This window comes from Anabrus simplex, chromosome 2 (genome assembly GCF_040414725.1).
Source record: "Anabrus simplex isolate iqAnaSimp1 chromosome 2, ASM4041472v1, whole genome shotgun sequence".
Taxonomy (NCBI): Eukaryota; Metazoa; Arthropoda; class Insecta; order Orthoptera; family Tettigoniidae; genus Anabrus; species Anabrus simplex.
Window position 1 is genome coordinate 735518710 of NC_090266.1, and position 12159 is coordinate 735530868.

Below are 12159 nucleotides of genomic sequence, written 5' to 3' on the forward strand. Positions count from 1 at the left end.
GATGTACTGATGATGGCTTCCTCCCGGGTAAAATATTCCGGAGGTAAACTAGTCCCCCATTCGGAACTCCGGGTGGAAACTACACGAGAGGGGGCGATCATCAGGAAGATGGATACTGACATTCTGCGAGTCGGAGCGTGGAATGTTAGAAGTTTGAATCGTTGTGGAGGTTAGAGAATCTGAAAAGGGAGGTGGATAGACTAAAGTTAGATGTAGTTGGTATAAGTGATGTACGTTGGCAGGAAGAACAGGATTTTTGGTCAGGCGACTACCTAATTATCAATACAAAATCAAACAGGGGAAATGCAGGAGTTGGTTTAATAATGAATAAGAAAATAGGGCAGCGGGTAAGCTACTACGACCAACATAGTAAAACAATGATTGTCGTCAAGATAGACACCAAACCAATGCCCACCACAATAGTGCAGGTCTATGTGCCTACAAGTTCAGCGGATGATGAGGAAATCGAAAGAATATATGAAGAGATAGAAGATTTAATACAATATGTAAATTGTAGAATCTAATTGTGATGGGAGACTGCAATAGGCCAAGGAAGAGAAGGCAATACAGTAGGAGAATTCGGATTGGGACAAAGGAACGAAAGAGGAAATCGGCTGGTTGAATTCTGCACTGATCATAATTTAGTCCTTGCCAATACTTGGTTCAAACACCACAAACGACGGCTGTATACGTGGATGAGGCCTGGAGACACTGAAAGGTATCAAATAGACTTCATTATGATTAGGCAGAGATTCAGAAATCAGGTGTTGGATTGCAAAAGTTTCCCAGTAGCAGGCGTGGAATCTGACCACAACTTGTTGGTCATGAAATGCCATCTGAAATTGAAGAAATTGAAGAAAGGAAAGAATGCAAAAAGATGGGATCTAGACAAGTTGAAAGAAAAGCGTGTGAGGGATTGTTTCCAGGAACATGTTGCACAAGGACTAAATGAAAAGGCTGAAGGAAACACAATAGAGGAAAAGGTCATGAAAAATGAAGTCAGTAGGGCTGCTGAAGAAATATTAGAAAGGAAGAAAAGATGAACAAAGAATCAGTGGATAACTCAGGAGATACTAGACTTGATTGATGAACGACGACATGAAATGAAGAGGGCAGAAAAGAATACAGACGACTAAAGAATCAAGTGGATATTAAGTGCAAGGTAGCTAAGGAAGAATGGCTGAAGGAGAAGTGCAAGGATGTCGAAGGTTGTATGGTCCTGGGAATGGTAGATGCTGCATACAGCAAAATCAAGGAAACCTTTGCAGGAAGGAAATCGGTAGCCGCTTCTATGGAAAGAAGACAAAGCAGAAAGATGGCAGGAGCATATCCAACAGTTGTATCAAGGTAAAGGTGGAGATAATTTGCTTCTGGAACATGAAGAGGCTGTTGATACTGATGAAATGGGAGACCCAATTTTGAGGTCAGAGTTTGACAGAGCTGTGAGTGACCTCAATAGGAACAAGGACCTGATGACATTCCCTCTGAATTACTGACTGCCTTAGGAGAAACCAGCATGGCAAGGTTATTCCATTCAGTGTGTAAGATGTATGAGATAGGAGAAGTCCCATCCGATTTTCGGCAGAATGTTGTTATAGCTATTCCCAAGAAAGCCGGTGCTGACAAGTGTGAAAACTACTGCACCATTAGTTTTGTATCTCATGCCTGCAAAATTTTAACACGTATTATTTACAGAAGAATGGAAAAACAGGTTGAAGCTGAGTTGGGAGAAGATCAATTTGGCTTCAGAAGAAATGTAGGAACACGTGAAGCAATCCTGACTTTACGTCTGTTCTTAGAGGATCGAATCAAGGAGGACAAGCCCACGTACATGGCATTCGTAGATCCAGAAAAAGCTATCGATAACGTTGATTGGACCAAGCTGTTTAAGATTCTGAAGATGATTGGGATCAGATACCGAGAACGAATAATTATCTACAATCTGTATAAAAATCAGTCTGCAGTGATAAGAATCGAGGGCTTTGAAAATAGCAGCAATCCAGAAAGGAGTGAGGCAAGGCTGCAGTTGTCCCCCTCCTTTTCAATGTTAACGTAGAACAGGCAGTAAAGGAAATCAAAGAGGAATTTGGAAAGGGAATCACAATCCAAGGAGAGGAAATCAAAAGCTTGAGATTTGCTGATGATATTGTTATTTTATCTGAGACTGTAGAAGATCTCGAGAAGCTACTGAATGGTATGGACGAAGTCTTGGGTAAGGAGTAGAAGATGAAAATAAATAAGTCCAAAACAAAAGTAATGGAGTGCAGTCGAACGAAGACAGATGATGCAGGAAATATTAGATTGCGAAATGAAGTCTTAAAGGAAGTAGATGAACATTGTTACTTGGGTAGTAAAATAACTAACGATGCCAGAAGTAAGGAGGACATAAAATGCAGACTAGGACAAGCAAGGAAGAACTTTCTTAAGAAAAGAAATTTGCTCACTTCGAACATTGATATAGGAATTAGAAAGATGTTTTTGAAGACTTTCGTGTGGAGCGTGGCATTGTATGGAAGTGAAACATGGACGATAACTAGCTCAGAAAGAAAGAGAAGCTTTTGAAATGTGGTGTTACAGAAGAATGTTGAAGGTGAGATTAACAGATCGAATCACGAATGAAGAGATACTGAATCGAATTGGTGAGAGGAGATCGATGTGGCTAAATTTAACGAGAAGAAGGGATAGAATGATAGAACATATCTTAAGACATCCAGATCAATTAATTTTCCTCACTCCAATATTTAAATTATCTGCAAAACTGCCATTAATGGTACAATAAATTTTTTTAAATGTGTAGGCCTACATATAACATGTTACCTTCACGAACAGTTAAGGTAGGCTATGGCTGTTCCAGTCAGCATGATGCATTTTTCAATATTCTAAACACAATTGTAGAAGATTACGAAAATCAATTGGTTATTATTATACATCAGTCAGGAAGGATTCATGTGTACTTGCGCATATGAAAAGGTATTATGACAATTTGTTTTCCTGCCGCTTTTTCCCACATCTGTAGGGTCGCGGGTGCAAACTGCGTAGCACATGTGGATTTGGCCCTGTTTTACGGCTGAATGCCCTTCCTGACGCCAACCCTATATGGAGGGATGCAAGCTGCCACCTGAACCACGGAGGCTCAAATTTCTTACCTACTGACATCAATTTAGTCTCGGAAAAGCTAATTATAATACCATACTCATTGCACCTATTTTCAAGTTCCAAGAGAATGGACAGCAGACATTCGGCAGAATCCGCTATTAACTTAAGACCAAGTCGTCAGCATAGGCCAAACTGCTTACTACGTTTTCACCTAATTAAATCCCTCCCTGCCACTTTACACCTTTCAGCAGATGATAAACGTAAACTATGAACAGAGGTGGAAGATTACAGCGTTGTCTAACCGCTGTAAGTACCTTCAACCAAGAACTCATTCTACCATCAATTCTCACTGCAACACAATTGTCAACATAAATACCTTTGATTGTTTCTAAGAACTTACCCTTAATCACATAGTCCCCCAATACGGCGAACATCTTTTCCCCTCGGCACTCTGTCATATGCCTTCTGTAGGTCTAGGAAACAAATATAACTGTCGATTCCTCTCGTAGCATTTTTCAATTACCAGGCACATACTGAAAATCTGATACTGACCAGCCCGTCTGTGGTCTGAAACCACACTGGTTTTCATCCAACTTACTCTCAACCACGGATCGCATCCTCCCTTTCAAACTCCCAGTGCACACCTTGCCTGGTATACCGATCAATGAGATACCTCGATAGTTGTTGCAATCCTGCCTGTTCCCATTCTTATAAATAGTTGCAATTACAGCTTTTGTCCAATCAGAAGGTACCATGCTAATCTTATGAAGTCATTTCGCCCCTATCTTCCCACTAGATTTCACAATTTCTAGTCTAATTTCATCTATTCCTGCTGCTTTATGACAATGGAGTTTATTTACATTATTTCCATTTCCTCAAGAGTAATTTCACCAACATCATCATCCTCATCCCCTGTGCTAAATTATTTACAATTTGTCACGAAGTACAAACACAACATTACAATGACTATCTACAATACGCACACGCTAACAACACGTACCAAATAACCTTATTGTCATTAACCTCTGTATAAACCAACTAGTACCGGGCGAGTTGGCCGTGTGCGTAGAGGCGCGCGGCTGTGAGCTTGCATCCGGGAGATCGTGGGTTCGAATCCCACTGTCGGCAGCCCTGAAGATGGTTTTCCGTGGTTTCCCATTTTCACACCAGGCAAATGCTGGGGCTGTACCTTAATTAAGGCCATGGCCGATTCCTTCCAACTCCTAGGCCTTTCCTATCCCATCATCGCCATAAGACCTATCTGTGTCGGTGCGACGTAAAGCCCGTAGCAAAAAAAAAAAAAAAAAAACAACTAGTACCGTACTTTACCGAATCATTTTTCCGTTGAAGGATGTGTATTTTAGAATAGCCCCTTCCATCCCCTCACCCCCTTCATTTAAGCTAATATAGTTTTGTACGTTATCTTGGCTGACGCCGGAGATAGTTATCACGGCGGGTCCATTTCCTTTGCGTTAGGTCGAATTCTGCGTGGCACTGCACATGAATTCTAGCAAGAGTGTAGTAAAATTAAAATTAAAAACACAAAGAGAAGTCGCAACTAGAAAGGAATCGCATATTATGGGAATGCTATCTACTTGAAGCATGCGATTAGAAACACGTGAATGATGATAAGCGGGATGAAACATACCTGGCTGTTGTGCCTGGAGTAAGCGAGTTTTCATTCAATTTGTAGCTTCTCAGATGGTGGTCGAATTCATGCGTTCTCTCACATAATCCCATTCAATCCTTCAGAATTTTCAAAACCGCCGTGCCGTATGTTCGTTTGTGTAAGTACGACGTAAGATTTCACCCAACAGTATTAGAATATTTCCTCTCACACAAGCCTTTAATCTCGATGCCCTGGCCTTCACTACATGGAAATATTACATGCAGTGCTCTTTGTCCACGTCCCTTCCCACTCACATTCTCTCTCCCTCCCGATTCCTAGTATTCACTGCAATGTACCACGCCAATGACCGATACTGAAATTAACTTTAAGTGGCCTATTGACCCTGCTTCTACTTATTAAGCCATAAGCCGGATTCCGTGTAATCTATCTTTTGTTCCTTTAATATCTCAACTGATTACTTGTTTAAACTATACTGACGATCTTTCTTCTCTTCTAAATTATGATATTCTTCGTCTTATCTACTTTCTTACGGCTTTACTCTATCAATTACTTTTTTCTTTTCAGACAACAGTACGGTAAGAGCAGTACAGAGAGATCAAACCGACAATGGTTAGACTCAATATTTAATTATTGAAAAGAGATGTGGAACCGAACGAGAGCACAGATCATGTTGTAAATAGAAGATTGTGGAGGTACTGAGTGATTTCAATGAGGCTTGCAGACTAAACAATGAAAGGCAAAATAGGCTATGATGAATATGTATGTATGTATGTATACTAGTGTCCAAAAGTTAAGCATGTAGACTTTCTATGTTCTAAATATGATAGCAGCAGAAAGAGTAGTCGATAGCCACTTACAGTGTTCTTTACCATGATGAATGTATGTGGAATTAACTCGCAGATAATGTATTAAATTAATTCCAAAGGCAACACGAAGAGGCGAAACTATCTGGAAAATCTTGGGCTAGAACTTGTCAGACCCTTCACGGAAGAACAAGCAAAGGGCATACATATATCAAGGGGTCTGAAAAAAAAATGAAAAGTGTCTGCGGAGACCGAACCTCTACCAAAACGGGCTAAACAAGGAGGATGCCATTTATATCCACGCTCTAGGGAGAGGAAGTCCAAGATTGAACGTGGAAAGTGCAAGAGAATTATTTGTTTAGAGCATCTCATCCCAGTTTGTAGAAATTGTGAAAGTGAGTGAGATTAAGGCTGCTACTATCTGATAAATATATACACACCAGCGTCTGCTTGCTTATCTCCACGTTCGCGCTGTAGCCCGAGTCAGACTCCGCCTTCGGTCACGTGACTGCTCGAGCTGCTTCGAACAGGCTCGAACCTCGGCGTGTATCGGGTCGGCTCGATCTTAACTCGAACACGGGTATCGTTTGCCCATCGCTAGGATGAGGCGCCTGCAATCAGCACTCGAGCAGTTGCACGTGAAATGAATGTTCCGCATATGACTGTCTGGCGAGTATTACGTGAAATGCAGCTACACCCCTACGATCCACAGAAAGTGCAGGTTATGAGTCCTGCCGACTTCACACCTCGAGTCGTGTTCAACCAATGGATCGTATGTTTAAAAGTGAGTAACTTCTCAGGAGAAGTGGCTCACTCGAATGAGCAATTTCTCCATTTCGTATTAATAAAATGTAGTATGCAACTGCAGATACTTTGCTTTGCGACTTGAGCAATCGCTTAGCTACTGCTCACTTACGACAGCAGCGTAATTATATTTGGAGAACATAAGCAAAACCAGCTCTGAAGAAGAAAGTGGCCGAGAGGCCCGGGCTTCATTTGTGTCAATTAGTAAAGGTTTTCCCGTTTTGTTCGAAAAGCTGCAGTTACCAGAGTCCAATAAGCAGAAATCTGCAGCTTTAAAACAAACTATATCAATATACCAGTCAACACATTGTGTAGGAATTACAGAAGGGCAGTTATTTAAGAAAATCTTCAATGTGCGATGTAGGCCGGAAAAGAAGGCAAACATGAAGAAGACTGGAACAAAAGGATAATGCTTAAAATCTGGGAGCACACCCTTTATGATCTTATTGAAGGAGACAGCAATCCATCAATTTCAAGCTTAGATATTTTAACGTTATTATCTCAATTTACAATAATTACATAATTTTACAATTAACAGGGGCGGTCACTGATGGCACTCGGGCAACATCATCATCTACAGATGGTGGTGGTAGTGGTATTCCTGAGACTTAGTACTCTTAGATCGGCACCGTAGTACTGTTCGCTGAAAGTAAGAAAGTGTGCGGTTTTTCATTTGATCGAGTATTTTATATGATAACATTGCTTTCAATCGCTACATTCCTACTGACGTTTTTTGTAATGACAAATGTTGAATTCAGTTAGGAAAACCACCAAGTCAGTCTTTCTGAGAATCCCGTAGCGAAGCACGGGTACATCAGCTAGTAACCAAACATGGGTTAAGACAATAAAAAAAAAAGCAAATAATTCTGTGACACACTCCGCATTCCTCGTTCCTAAATTTAAAAAAAATTCTTCATAAAGTCAGTTCACTGCCTATACTTACATATTTTTAACCAAAGGCACAACGGGGACAACACTAGATCACATAGATTAATGCCTACCAATGAGATATTGGGAAACCGGGCGAGTTGGCCATGGGGTTAGGGGCGCGCAGCTATGAGCTTGAATCCTTAATAGAGGTCACGGCCGCTTCCTTCCCACTCCTAGGCCTTTCCTATACCATCGTCACCATAAGACCCATCTGTGTCGGTGCGATGTAAAGAAAATTGTTTTAAAAAATGTGAAGGGGGAGGTTTCATCCAGTTTCCACAGCTGCTGCCTTTCTTCAGAACATTCCAAAATTTTCCTTCTGCAACATATTTGAGGAATGTAACTACTGTTGAAATGTCTGCTTTTTCAACATTTCCTATCAAGTAAATTCAAGAAAGCAGAGCTGTTATTTCATTTCGCTCATACAAATTTGAAGATGAGCCTCCGTGGCTCAGGCGGCAGCGCGCCGGCCTCTCATCGCTGGGTTCCGTGGTTCAAATCCCGGTCACTCCATGTGAGATTTGTGCTGGACAAAGCGGAGGCGGGACAGGTTTTTCTCCGGGTTCTCCCTGTCATATTTCATTCCAGCAACACTCTCCAATATCATTTCATTTCACCTGTCATTCATTAAGCATTGTCCAAGAGAAGTGCGACAGGATTCGGCAGCCGGCACAATTGCTATCCTGGCCGCTAAATGGGGGCCCCATTCATTCCATTCCTGACCCGGTCGAATGACTGAAAACATGCTGTGGATTTCCATTTTTCAATTTTGAACTTAGGTTTTCTTAATTGGTTCCAAGAACTGATAATCCACTTCTTTCATTTGCTGGCTTGCTTGTCTGACCTATAATTCAGCCATAATTCACTAATATAGCAAGACAAAGAAACAATGGTACAAATTTCAATGATATAGATTTTTATAAATACAGTATTATACATTTCTACGTTGGATAGTACAAATAGTATAAAAATTACCTAGAACACTCTTCTCGCCCAGGGGTTTTTCTTCGAATTCTGAAATGAAGTTCTTTCAAATGCTCTTCCAATAATTTAGTTTTTCTACTTTGCGTTTCAATGCTGGAATCTCAAATGGGCGGTTTTCTTTCAAACTCAAAAATTAATTCTTGAGCATTTATTCGACTTTCTTTCCTTTTTTTACAATCTGCTTTACGTCGCACCGGTACAGATAGGTCTTATGGCGACGATGGGATAGGAAAAGGCTAGGCGTGGGAAGGAAGTCGCAGGGACCTTAAGGTACGGCCCCAGCATTTGCCTGATGTGAAAATGGGAAACCACGGAATACTATCTTCAGGGCTGCTGACAGTGGGGTCGAACCCACTATCTCCCAAATACAAGTGGATAGCTATGTGATCCAAACCGCACCGCCACTTGTTCGATCAGTATTGACTTTCAAATAGTCTTGTCATCTCCTTCATTCGTTGTGCTGCTTTATTTGATGTTTCAATGTTCATTAAAAGAACTATCACAATATGGTAACGCACATGAACGAGTAAAATTTTCACTCTACCACCAACAAGCTAATGAAATATGTGGGTGGAGAGCACAAGCTTGAGTGATGTTTCGGATGCGCGCGCAGGTACGTCGGGCGACTAGTTGCACCACTAGTCGCCCACGGTTAATTGGTTACATTTAGCCCCGTTAACGGAGCGATTGTTTACGGAGCGGAGGCTCCGGGCGCTTTCAATCGGTGCTTCCGGAGGACCTCCGATTGAATTACAAGCGCGTAGTTTAAATTTTCTACGGGAGAAATGAACGAGCATTTGTACAAGAATTTATAACTTGTCGCTATTAATGTGAGAAACTAGTCCCTTCCGTTAATACTTTAGTTATCTGGCGATATTACAGATAGCATCCTTACGTACAAACGTAATTATGTATCAGAACCTCCGACTGAATCTCAAGCGCGTAGTGTGATCTTGGTACGGGAGAAATGAACGAGCATTTTCACAGAGGCCCCTTAAAACAACAAGCATCATCATCATCATTTTCACAGGAATGTATAACTTGTCGCTATTATTGCGCGAAACTACGTTCCTTCTATTGCTATTTGTTCGTGGCGTCCACCTATGAAGATCTTTTGCCCCTACTTGCACCATATGTGAGGAACCTGCTTGTATTATGTAAATGAAGTGTAAAGTGTTGAATGTGAGGAAAGGAACGTTAAGGACGACACAAACACCCAGTCCCGATGCCAGGTATATTAATCATTTACAATTAAAAACCCCTGACCCGGCCGGGAATCGAACCCGGTGCCGCCGGGTGACGGCGGACGCGTTGCCACCTACACCGCGGGGCCAGAGCTTACGATTCATTTGTGCCATGTTTTACAGCGCAGCACTTGCAGACTTCAACTCCTCCGTCAGCTCGTAAATAATCATCCCATACTTCTGATCACGTCTTTCGCGTTTTTTACATACCGTATGTCCAGAAATTAAAAGCGAATTCAAATTTAACTTGAAACTACTATATTCTAGCGCCAATATAATAATAATAATAATAATAATAATAATAATAATAATAATGAACGAAGTATACTGTGTAAGTTCTGCACAGGTAGGGACCTGCACTTTTCTGAAAAACAAATGAACCTATTTAGATATATTTCATCACGCGCCCACACAATTACGCGAAGCGCAATCCTCCAGAATTTTCTCTAAATGGCGAAGCTGCTAGTCACTGTCTTTGAAATTCTGTCTCGAAATAACTTCAATCAGACTCCAAATCGCTAGAGTTGGCAACACTGATGATGGTACCGAGCTCGATAGCTGCAGTCGCTTAAGTGCGGCCAGTATCCAGTATTAGGAAGATAGTAGGTTCGAACCCCACTGTCGGCAGCCCTGAAGATGGTTTTCCGTGGTTTCCCATTTTCACACCAGGCAAATACCGGGGCTGTACCTTAATTAAGGCCACGGCTGCTTCCTTCCCACTCCTAGCCCTTTCCTGTCCCATCGTCGTCATAAGACCTATCTGTGTCGGTGCGACGTAAAGCAACTAGCAAAAAAAAAGAACAACATGATGATGGTGGAGTTTTGTGATAGTGGATCTTTCCACCGCCAAGAAAATGTGTAAATGTTCAATACAAATAAATAAAGGTTGGAAACAACGAAAAAACAGGTGGTGGTGTGGTGGTGATTACTGGTTTAAGAGAAAGTACAACTGGGCAACCATCCTCTATTAACAGTAATCAGAGGGGAAAATGAAAGATGCCCTACACTTCAAAGAAATGAAGGTATCGGCCAAAGAAGACAAGGACCACGAAGAGCGAGAAAACGGAAGACGCCCTAGGCCTCGGAAACCTAATACCGTCGGGGTCAGATAGGAAAGGTGAAAGTAAGGAGCCGGTCACGAGTGGAAAAAATGCCTGGACTCAGTTAAGGACCCCGTGGTCGCCAACCGACGCTCGTTTAATCAACCAACCACCCACCACTGATATGCATTTAGGCAGTCGCCCAGGTCGCAGACTGTCTACCAGTTGTTTACGTAGTCTTTTCTGAAATAATTTAAGAGGCCCTGGGACCCCTTTTAGTCGCCTCTAACGACAGGGAGGGGATACCGCTGATGTTATTCTACCGCCCCAACCCAGAGGGGAAAAATAATGGTCGGTGAATGAAAGGGACAGAGCTGTATTATTATTATTATTATTATTATTATTATTATTATTATTATTATTATTATTATTATTAAAATACCTTGCCGTGATCTTAAAGCTAACGTAATTTATTTTTCCCTTTGACATAAAATTAAAGTAGGTATATTGTCTGCTGCTGGTTAAAGGAAATTGTCAATTGGTAGTACTGACCAGGGAAGTATCGATAAGATAATATCAAAAACGACGATGCAATTTTGCTGATAGGATGAAGAGACCATAAAATAGATATGTACAAAAAAGTAGCTGCCATTTCGAATCGGAAGGTGTCGAAATCTTTATTCAAAAACTGTGTGACAACGCAGCTACTGGACAACCCTTGTATCTTGGTGACGCGGCGCACAGCGGAGTGGAGTTGCAGTCGTGCTGGAGAGAGAAAAAACGAATTAGCAGGTTACCGCCCGCCAAGGTAACTTAAATGTTACGAGCGCTAGCCCTGGATGTTTTCAGATCGCGGAAGCCTGGAGTGGTGTACATCACGTTGATAACTACAGTAATACATGCATATATATTGTTTTTCATATAAGAACATACATAATTAAATGTGTTCAAGACGAAGTTTCAATAAAATGTGCCGAACAACATGCACTGTAATCATCGCGTACCAGGAAAATAAATAACTACTTTAACGGTTGCCATAAACAATTAAGTGCAAAATAAAAGGCATTTATTATTTTAGGGGATTAATATGCTGAACTCTCCTATGAACAATTATGAAGCGGAATAATACCATATACTATACCGCTACTACAATATATCACTTCTGTAGCAAAAAGTCATTTTTATAAACTTAAACAAAACAAAACAGGCTATGATAAAAGTAGCATCTCCTCAAGCAACCATGTTGATAGAGAAGTACGCAACCACTTACTAACAACTTAATGTATAAATCCTTATGCCACAGCCTATGCAGCTGAATGTTTCAATCATTACTAAAAAGGCCTATCGCCAGCGTTTGCAATATTATGCTGTTTCTATTATAAACATCAAACCGGAAGTCTTCACAAGCCGGCACAATGTCTGTTAAAACAGGGCGACTTGGCCGTGCGGTTAGGGGCGCGCAGCTGTGAGCCTGCATCCGGGAGACAGTGGGGTTCTGAAGGAGTCTTCCGTGGTTTCCCATTTCTACACCAGGCAAATGCTGGGGCTATAGCTTACTTAAGGCCAAGGCCGCTTCCATGCCACGGCCGCTTCCATGCCACGGCCGCTTCCATGCCACGGCCGCTTCC

The 12159-nt window shown here is 41.6% G+C and overlaps 1 protein-coding gene across 3 annotated transcripts in view; it reads right to left on the bottom strand.

Moving 5' to 3' along the window:
• LanB1 (laminin subunit beta-1) overlaps positions 1-12159 on the bottom strand; it is a 584100-nt gene that overhangs the window by 454018 nt on the left and 117923 nt on the right. The window contains exon 1 of one of the 3 annotated variants that reach the window (XM_067141391.2): positions 4745-4927. The exons of the other annotated variants lie outside the window; for them this stretch is intronic. The gene's annotated coding sequence lies outside the window, so the exon portion shown is untranslated. Of the gene's footprint in view, positions 1-4744; positions 4928-12159 lie in introns of those variants that run through there. 3 annotated transcript variants of the gene reach the window in all.